The sequence below is a fragment of the Suricata suricatta genome, chromosome 1 (assembly GCF_006229205.1).
Source record: "Suricata suricatta isolate VVHF042 chromosome 1, meerkat_22Aug2017_6uvM2_HiC, whole genome shotgun sequence".
NCBI lineage: Eukaryota > Metazoa > Chordata > Mammalia > Carnivora > Herpestidae > Suricata > Suricata suricatta.
The window spans coordinates 39,307,822-39,318,835 of NC_043700.1; the positions used below are offsets into that span (position 1 = coordinate 39,307,822).

The 11,014-nt window shown below is 37.2% G+C and overlaps 1 long non-coding RNA gene across 2 annotated transcripts in view; it reads right to left on the minus strand.

Moving 5' to 3' along the window:
• Positions 1-11,014, minus strand: part of LOC115293814 — a 28,524-nt gene that overhangs the window by 16,784 nt on the left and 726 nt on the right. Inside the window, exons 2-3 of one of the 2 annotated variants that reach the window (XR_003909624.1) lie at positions 9,187-9,243; positions 5,379-5,450 (exon numbers count right to left, since the gene is read on the minus strand). This is a non-coding gene — a long non-coding RNA (uncharacterized LOC115293814). The remainder of the gene's footprint in view (positions 1-5,378; positions 5,451-9,186; positions 9,244-11,014) is intronic. The other variant, XR_003909633.1, reaches the window with a different exon arrangement.

Consider the following 11,014-nt stretch of genomic DNA (forward strand, 5'->3'; position numbering starts at 1 on the left):
TAGCACTATGGTATATGATGTTCACATCTGTGTTCACTGTCTGTGTTCCCTGAAGACAAGAGTGTCTCAGTCTATAACAATATCTAAGACAGTTCCAGACACATGGCAGACACTTAAGGAATACTTTTTGTTGGAAGGAATGAATGGATGGATGAATGAATAAATGAATCTGTTGAGGGTTTTCCTAATTAGTGTTACCTTCCATTTGCCAAACTATACCTAGTGGCTGCCCCATTTCTGAACTAAAACCCACAGAAAAGCACTGCCTGTGCTCAAGGGAACAATGAGCACATTAAAATAATTTTTATTGAAGTATAATTTTATTGTTTTTATTTATGCTTTAAATAGTAGAAACTGGGCTTATGTTGAAGGAACTGTGGCATGAGAATTACATAGTTTATTGCTCAGGGAAGTGTTGAGCTAATACTGTCATTATTCCCATATAGACAAGGAATGAATACTCATAAGGATAATTCTTTTAAAATCCTACTTTTCAGGGTTCTTGGAAATGGCCATTTCTGACAACTGGTTTGTGGTCTCTATAAAAGCCAATCCTGTTGAAATTAACTATCAACAATTTACCAGGCACTTACTGAGTTTGTAGGTACAAGGTTAAGAAAGAAAAATGGTATGTATCCTATAGAAACAGTTGTGTAAACAATAGACAAGCTAAATAAAGTTTAGAAAACATAAGAGAATGTTAAGTGATACAGTAAGCACAACTGAGGGAGGCAGCTGGAGACGAGCTGTGCAGAGTCAGGTTAAAAGTGATCAATATCATGGAATGAAAGGGCTCAGTGGCCTACCTTAGACCCAGACCCCTCCCTGACACTCTTCTCTATCAGAGCACTGCATCCTGGTCAACATTTCTTCAGCTATTGGCCAAGAATAAACACAATTCTTAGAATAACAAGGTACTTTCATATGATAACTCTCTTATCATCTACTGCCAGCTTCCCCACAGACTGACCTGGCCTACCAATGTGCTTTTCTGAGAAATTCCTGACCTTGACATCCTCCTGAACAAGGCCTGGACTCTCTAACCACATGTGCTAGGACTGTCCTCATCAGCTACATGGGTTTCCTTGGCTATTCTCTGTTTCCAAACCTTCACATGAAGGGGCTCTTCCCCTACCTGGCTCTGTGCTCTTCCTTCCAGGCCCCCTCCACTCTTTCCACTCATCACATTATTGGCCCTGCACAGAGCCAAACTTTCTCTTGGTCTTGTGCCCAGCAGTCTCATGTGTTCCCCAAGAAGTAGCCAAGGACTGGAAGTTCCTTCTTTCTGTGTACATCAGACAAACTTGCTGTCAGCCTGTAGGCAGGCAAGTGCTCCAGGGCATTCTTCTGCCCTGGAAGCTTCTATTCACAACATGGATTTGTGGAGAGGGTGGACATATGGGTGAATTGGGGCAGGAATAGACATAAGATTTCCACTTTTTCACTTCTCTTCTCAAACCTCTCCTCTGAAATGCCCCTTACTAAGGCCTCTAATAACCTCCATGTGCCCAAATCTTATCCAGCTAACTTTCAGTCCTGACTTTTTTTTTCTTTTTCTGCTTAGTTTCCTATGGCTGCCATAAACTGGGTGTCTTAAAAACAACAGAATTTTTTTTCTATCACTCTTAGGAAGTCTTTTATTCATATGATTGTGACCCATGAGCCACAGTGTGGTTAACATATTGTTTGTGTAAAATTACAGTGAAGTTTCTTAAAAAATGCAATGAACATTTGTGGAAACATTATTTTATACATGTGAGTATTTTTAACACAGCACATTCTGATAAACACATTTATTCACTGAAATAGCACTGTTCTTTTTTTCCCAAAGTTTTCATTTAAATTCATATTGTTGACATACAGTGTAATATTAGTTTCAGGTATAGAATTTAGTGATTCTTACATACATCACCTAGTTCTCATCTCTACAAGTGCCCTCCTTAGTTTCCATCACCCATTTAGTCCACACCTTGCTTCAGTTTGTTCTCTATAGTTAACAGTTTGTTTCCTGGTTTCCCTGTAGTTTTTGCCCATTTGTTTATCTGTTTTGTTTCAAATTCCATATGTGAGTGAAATTATATGGTATTTGTCTTTCTTTGACTGATTTATTTTGCTTAGCATAATACTTTCCAAGTTTCATCTACATCATTGAAAATGACAAGATTTCATTCTTTTTGATGGCTGAGTAATAGTTCATTGTACACACACACACACACACACACACACACACATACACCACATCACAACTTGTTTATCCATTTACCAGTTTATGAACATTTGAGCTGTTTAAATAGTTTGGCTATTTATTGTAGATAATACTGCTATAAACATCAGGATGCATATATCCCTTTGAATTTGTATTTTTGTATTCTTTGGTTAAATATCAAGTAGTGCAGTTGCTGGACAGTAGGGTAGTTCTCTTTTTAACATTTTGAGAAACCTACATTCTCTAAAGCAACAGAAATTTATTTGCACATGGTTTATGAGTCCCGAAGTCTAAATTGACTGTCATTGAGGATGGTTCCCCCTGGGGACTCTGAAAAAGAATTTATCCCATGCCTCTCTCCTATCTTCTAATGGTTGCCAGCAATTCTTGGCTTTCCTTGACTTTCCTTAGCTTGTGGTGGCATCTCTGTAATCTCTGCCTCTGTCTTCTCATGGACTTTTTCTCTGTCTTTGTGTCTTCTCTATCCTCATGGGGACACTAGTCATTGGATTTAGGGTCTACTTCAATTCCATATGACTTCATCCCAATCCTTAACTAATTATATCTGCAAAGACCCCATTTCCAAATAAAGTCACATTACAAGTTTCTGGGTGGATGTGTATTTTGGGGGCGGACAATTCAACCACTACACCTTCATAGTGGCATTTAACAAACTTTCCCCACTCCTTCCCCTTACCTTTTGGAGCAATCCTCTCAGTATATTTATGATCTATAAACAACATTCTTAACAATTGCACATAAAGTTTTTCTTGAAAAATTTGAACCTATATTTCCCACAGCTACTCCCTTGGGATGATGGCTACCCATTAGTACTTGCCTAATCCTATGAGCATTTGAGTTTGTGATTTCATCACATGTAGGAGACTATAGTTAGTATAAGATTAAGTGAAATGCTAGTGATAACACAATAAGATTTCTATCATACTGGGAAAATCTATTAATTTCATCAATCTATCAGATACTGCCTAAAAAATTAATATCCACTATAGTTTAGGAACTATGCTTGACACTGGATGTACAATGTTGAGCAAATATAGATATACTTTCTTTAATGAAAGTTGTCTACTGAGGAGAAAAGATATAAATCATACAAATAAATAAATAATATGTTTATGACAAATCTTATAAATAAGAAGCCCATGGTGCTGGGAAGATAGAATGAGGGAGTTTTTAACTAATCTGAAAAGTTAGGGAAGGTCAAGATATGAAAGATGAGAGATTTAACGATAAGGGAAAGAGGCAATCCATGTAAATGAAACTACATGCAAAGGTCCTGTGACTGGAAGGAACATTATATATATAACATGATGAAAAGAAGAACAATGTAGTTGACGAGGGAAGGAAATATGGAAGAAATTGAGGGAGAGAGGCAGCAGCCACATAGTGCAGAACCCTGTCAATTTTACCAAGGTTTTTGTCTTTATTTTAAAAGTAATTAGAAGCTGTTAACATGTTTTAAGAAATAGAATATGCTTAGATTTTTCTTATTAAAAAGATTACCTTGCATGCAATTTGTAAAGCAGATGTAAGGGCTATGACGGTAGATATGGGTAAGCAAATTGGGAGGCTTCTGTTAAAATGTAAGTGAGAAATTATGGTATTTTTGAATAGGGTACTCTGATAGAGATGGACAAATATAATAGATTTGAAAGAAGGTTATAAGATAAAATCCACAGAAATTGGGGATGTATTGGAAATGGGGATCCAAGCAGAGCAAGTTGAGGAGGGCATGTGCTTGCTTTAGGACTTGAACTTGAGATACCATAAAACCCTCAAGGAGAGATATTGAAGTAAAAGATGGTTTTTTGAGACTAGAGCTCAGAGAAGTTTAGGATAAATTAGATCATGTATAAAATGCTTACCTCAGCATTTGTTCATAAATGCTAGTTAGCATTATTATTTTCCAATAATATCTTTAATGTGGTCAAAAGTGACATGATAAAATTTAAATGCTTAAATGTGTTAACACATTTTAAGTACTTGAAACAGTCCCAAGAACATAGTAAGAGCTTAATAAAAATTAGAAAGGAAATAAAAGAGATTATATCTCTAAAAACCCTTTTAACTTATGTCAGTACAAGAAATTATTATGTATTCAAAGTTTGACCCAGCTTTGGAGACTTTACAGAAAGGGATAAGTATCTGAATCCATTACTTAGAAAATCTTACTTTGCTTTCTAGATATAAATTTAACATTTCTAAAAATAGTCCTTTGTAGTCTTATCAGTAAAAGCACTGAATAAAGAGATATGAGGCCTAGTTCTAAATCTTAACCCAACCTTCCCTACTTATGTGACTGACCTCTTTAAGTCTCCTGAATGAATTGTATAAGATGGACTCTTTCAGTTTTAAAATCCCATATCTGATTTCTAAACACCTCAGTAAAAGGCAGCCTTTCACTACTCAGATGGAGGAGCCCACCACAAGAAAGATATAGAAAAGCTGAATACCAACAAAGAAACTGGACTGCATCCTCTATTACTACATATCTAGCTGTGATGATGATACAGAGATGGCATGATCATCTGATTAACAGATATTTTAGACCTTTTAGTTCAAGGGTCAGTGATTTCCCCACTTCCTGCCCCTGAGACAGACACAGAAGATGAGAAACACAAATATAGCAGGCTTCAGAAATCTGGTGCCCAGAGACACATTATTTTAGGAAGCAAGGATGTGTATGTACCAATGCACCACTCTGAGCTCCCAAACCCTTGGGACATTTAAGCCCTGGGAAATGAATGAGGTAGCACAGCAAAAAGCTGATAGCTCTCTCCAAGAGGAAACAACACTTAGGAGGAACTTGGGGACATTTACTGCTCACGGTAGCTTACTGACCACTGTATTTCAGAGTCAGACTGTAGATCACAGAACTTAGAGTAAGGGAAAGGTTGGTGAAGTAAGTTGAAATACCAGCTCTGCCACCAACTTTGTGACCCTAGTCAAGTCACTTTCTAAGCCTTAACTCCCTCATCTATAAAATCTTTATTACTCACCTGATTTATCCACAAAATTGTCATAAAAATAAAAATAGTTCAAGTGAGAGGCAAAACATAGAATCTAGCACACAGTAAGGGGTAATTTCTCTTAGATTATCTCCAAAGCAGACCTAAAATTTATTTCTCTTATGGTATTCAACAAGAAACTTTACCATTTGAAATGTTCATCAGGATACATTCTTTTCTTGGTCCTTATTCTCATGGAGTGATCCTTTCACAGAATTCTGTCGGGATAAAGGAAATGAAGAAAAGTGAGAGGCAGAGAGGGACAGGCTCTGAACTAGTAAACCCCAAGCTCTGGAGAGCCTGAAAGGGTTCAATGGAACTTTTTTGAAGTGTTTTTCCTGTGTTTTCAACCATGTAGAGTCCCAGAAATATTTTCTGAGTCATAGGTCTTTTGTAATGTATTTGTAGAAAACTTTTTGCTATAAACAGAGCTATTCAGAGAGTGTGCCAAATCGTGGACTCTTCCCAGGACCCCAAGAGATTCAGGAAAATTGATCTAATGGGTAAAAAAGTGTTTTGCCAATACATATAATCTTTGAGGACATAATTTCTTACACTGATACACAGGGAAAAAAGTGTTTTCAGAGTCATAACCTTTTTATTTTCCCTTTAACCTTTATTAAGTTCTTACTATGTGTTAGGCACTGTTTTTAAGTACTTTAAATGTGTTACTATATTCATCATATTAGTTTAATCATATTAGTTTCCATTACCACATTCCCTCTCCCATTATCATTAGATAATGATATTAGGGCAAAATATTCGTGCTTTCCTCATGTCCTCTGTTGTTGATTTGACAGAGAGCATCCATCAAATTTCATGTGCTTTCTTGCAAACCACACAGCCATTAGAGTAGCTTAAGGGAAGGTCCATAGAGCTCAACATGCTTTTGTCAAGACCCCAGCTACCTCCCAGACTCACTGCTATAATCTGCCAAAAAACCACAGCTAATCTCTTGATGATTGGTCCCAGTTAGTCTGCAAAACAAATGCCACCAGATCACTTCTCACTGCCCCTTGCCCAGACAACCCTCGCACTCCCTAGTCTGGCCGAATGCCCTCTGCAGCTTGTTGCCACTCATCAGGAAAATACCATTTAATCTTAAATCCTTCCTGAACTTTACCTTCATTTTCTTGGGCTAACTCAGTGGTTTTTATCCTTAGCTGCACGTTAGAATTGCCTGTAAAGTGTGTACAAAATTTTAAATTAAAAAATCTATCTCCTCTCCCCCAGTAATTAAGTCAGAATTTGAGTGGAAGAGGTCAAGTTTGGGCACTTCCTAAAAGTTCAATTTTATGGCATTCTATGTACTACTTAAAGAAAAGAAAACTGCCAGTAAGGTCTTGCTACAATGCTTAGTTATCACATATAATGTTTATTTTATACTTATCAAAAAAGATTTCTAGGGCACCTAGGTGGCTCATTCGGTTAAGCATCCAACTTTGGCTCAGGTCATGATCTCACAGTTCATGCGTTCATGCATTCAAGCCCCAGGTCAGGCTCTGTGTTAACAGCTTGAAGCCTGAAGCTGCTTCAAATTCTGTCTCCTCCTCTCTCTGCCCCTCCCCCCTCATGCTCTGCCTCTCTCATTAAAAAAAAATTAAAAAAACATTAAAATAAACTCCCCTAGAAGTCCCCTCCACTTTCCACTTGAATATAAGTCCCAGTGAGACAGGGATATTTCTAGGTAGTGTAAATTTTGTTCCTTGATTTATCCCATGTGCACAGTAGTGTTAGTACATTGAGTTCAATATGAGTTGAATGAGTAAGTGAATGAATCTTTTTTCACCTAACCATTTAGTGACAATTTTCCTTAAATTTTTTAAAAATATTTATTATTTTTTTTAATTTTAATGTTTTTATTTATTTTTGAGAGAGAGAGAGAGAGAGAGAGAGAGCATAAGCTGGGGAGGGTCAGAGAGAGGAGTCACAGGATCTGAAGCAGGCTCCAGGCTCTGAGCTAGCTGTCAGCACAGAGCCTGAGGCAGGGTTGGAACCCACAAACTATGAGATCATGACCTGAGCCGAAGTCGGACACTGAACCAACTTAGCCACCCAGGAGCCCCTAAATATTTATTTTTGAGAGAGAGAGAAAGTGCAGACGCATGAGAAAGAGGGCACGAAAGGGAAAGAGACAGAGGGTGAACAGGGGAGGGGCAGAGAGAGGGAGGCACAGAAACTGAAACAGGTGGGGGAGGGGTGGGGGCGGGCGGCTCTGAGCTGTCAGCACAGAGCCAGATGCAGGGCTCAAACTCACAAACTGAGAGATCATGACCTGGGCTGAAGTCGGGTACTTAACTTCGTGAGCCACCCAAGTGCCCCAATAATTTTCTTTTCTAAAACTTCCTTAAATTTTATTTGAGCTGGGTTTCATCTGAATAATAACTCTGGGAGGACCCCATATAATGTGTTTTGGCTAACCACATTTCCTAATAATGACTCTGAGATTCAAAGTCACTCTAGGGATGCCCTAATTCTAAATTTGTTTATAATGATATCACTTTAAAGGAGATTCCTATTTTGAAAATTCATGGAGTGAAAATTAACCATAAATGGAGTGCCCTGGGGCAAAGGTAAACACACAAAAATGTATGCATAAATATTCACAAATACATGCATGCACACATAATCTCATACACTCACACACACACAGTTTGGCCTCTTTGGTAAATAGTACATTTTGTTACTAAGGGAAAATACATTGTATTTATCCTCTGAAGCATGCCTTTAAGCTTTTAAAATGTTTAAAATAAAAACCAAAAAACTTTTACTCCATAGGGATTCTTACAGAAACAAGTCAGCAGTTTCAATAGTTAAAAGTAGGTCATCTCTAATGTGAAATGACTATGCACAAAACAAAATAGAAAAGAACCAAAGTGCATGCATTCATGCAATAAATTATACTTTTAGGACATAATTTGATAAAATTTAAATCATGTTGTTTTTCTTTAGGTACTAAAATGACGTTATACCAATTTAAACGATTACATGCCTACAAACATGCTGTGTGTAGAGAAAAATTCCATACCTCAACCAATGCTATCATATTGATGTATTTTTTATTTAAAAAAATTAAAATATTTTTCCTGTTTTTTATTTATTTTTGAGAGACAGAGAGTGACAGCATGAGCAGTGGAGGGTCAGAGAGAGAGAAAGATACAGAATCTGAAGCACGCTCCAGGCTCTAAGCTAGCTGTCAGCACAGAGCCCGATGCGGGGCTCGAACCTACGAACCGTCAGATCATGACCTGAGCCGAAGCTGGACACTTAGCCGACTGAGCCACCCAGACACTCCTAAAAATTTTTCTTAACATTTATTTATTATTGAGAAACAGACAGAGACAGCGCAAGCAGGGGAGGGGCAGAGAGAGGGAAACACAGAATCTGAAGCAGGCTCCAGGCTCTGAGCTGTCAACACAGAGCCTGACATGGGGTTCAAACCTATAGCAGTGAGATCATGCCCTGAGCCAAAGTTGGACCCTTAACCACCTGAGCCACCCAGGCACCCCTTGATGTATTTCTATGTGGAGTTATATTTTATAAACTTAGCTTATCTTGGAAATCTAAATTTACTCCATCACTCAAGGAGATGTAATCACAGTTGTTTATAGTATTTATGTTTTAGAAAAATGAAGGTAAAAGTAAAGTAGTCTGATCATTTGTACTTTTCTGACTTCTGAATATTCTTTTCTTGCTAAGTTGTTAAAGCGTTGTTAAGAATTTGGTACCATTCTATTATCCTTATTTTTTCCTTCATCCATTCAACAAATATTTTTTCAAGACCTACTGTATTCCTGTGCCTGTTCTGAAAGTTTGGGCTATATCAGTGAAGATAACTAGTAAAGATCTTTGTCCTTATAGAACTTACCATAATAAGAATATATTATTTTTCCACTGTTGCATAACAATTTATCACATACTTGGCAGTTTAAAAAAACACAAGTATTATCTTACAATTTCTGTAGGTCAGGACTCAGTGCACAGTCTGCCTTTTAGGAACTTTTGGTCTCACTACAGGAAAAAGTCATGTGAAAGTATTACTAACAGTTCATTAGATACTAAAATCTTTCAAAACAAGGTGACTTAAAAACTAGATACATCAACTTAAGACCATTCAATTTTAGTTTAGGGATGAAAAGAACGTCATTATAATTTCAAATGTACTTTTTAGAATCTGACTGTAATCATTATCTTCACAGCAATTTACTAGGGCTGGTATTTGTGGTGATGACCCTTAATGATATGAAAAAGTTAGAATCTGCTCAATGTCATCTGTACAAAAGTCTGCAAACATATTTTAAATTGATTCCTATTCAAAGCATCTAGAATGTATTCATATTTTAGTGCTTAAAGGCTTAGACTTTTACCCATTAAAATTAAAAGTGGCTCTCAGAAATGGCTAATTCCCTAATGTTGACTATTCAAAATTTGACTACACTTTGGAGTTGAAGAGAAAAGGCCATGAAAGGTTTCTTGGAGGATGATCAGAGGGGAGTTTCCTCCAGTCTAGATAATCCTGAACAAGTTTAGCTTGTAACCTCTGTCCCTGTTTCTGGTGGACATGTGTAGGTTCAAGGCACAATTTCCCCTTTTCTCCTTAAATTATTTCTCACTCTTTTTTTTTAAAGTCAAGTAACAGCATGATTCATACAATTACTTCCCCTCCCCCCCACAAAGTCTTAAAAAAAGGCCTTCTAAATTAGGACAAAAAAAGTGATTACTGCAGTAATTTAGTGGCAGATCAGGATTAGCCCATTGAATTGCAAAATTTTCATTTCTGCTTTTTGTTCGGTGTTTTTATTCTGAAATGGAAATAGTTGGATGGGATTTATGTGCATATTTAGATTCATGCCCTCTAGCCCCCCCAATAACTCCTTTTTGACCTAAAAAACAGAGTTACATCTAGTTATGAGTGGCAACTTTTGAATGTTTATTTTTATTTTTGAAAGAGGGAGAGAGAGACAGAGTATGAGTGGGGGAGGGATAGAGAGAGAGGGAGACACAAAATCTGAGCTGTCAGCACTGAGCCTAAGCCGAAGTCAGCTGCCTAACAGACTGAGCCATCCAGGTGCCCCATCAGTAGCAACTTTAATTAGAATGTAGATATTCTAGCATCACAAAATGTTTTCCTTTCTAATTGCTGAAAATAAATTAGACTGCAAAAGAGTAGTGAGCTTCAGTGAGCTTCACTTTCTTCATTTGTAAAATGGAGATTAAGAGTATATATTTTGTCTACCTAACATGCTTATTTTGAGGAATAAAAGAGAAGTATTTTGCAAACTTGCTCAGTCATAAGAACTACTTGAGTCGCTTGTTAAAAAAATACCAATTTACCTAGATTCCTATGTTTTCCAGAGAACTGAGTAATTTTTATCATTAGATAGATTTGGAAAACAATGAGATAACAGGAAATGTAACTTGTCAGCTGTAGAAAATTCAGAGATATAAGATGATTGCTTTTCTGATAGTGTCTTATGACTGTACAAAAACCTCTTTTTAAATTATTGTTATTTGTCCTTTGTCTTTCTTCTCAGAGATTTTTCTTTCTATTGCTATTGTTGTCACTATTTTTGCTTTAGAGTTCTAGTCTCAATTCTGCTACTAACTATTTGGGTAATTTGGGTGACTTGCTTTGTTTCACTAGGCCTTTCTTTTCTGCAAAGTGACTAGGTGGTGTCGGGGAAGCCAAGTTTTCTGTCTGCCTCAGGCAAGGATTATCACTCCGTTGAGTGAGCCAGTAAACAAGATTTGCATCTGGAGGCTGGAGATTGCCATTTCCTGG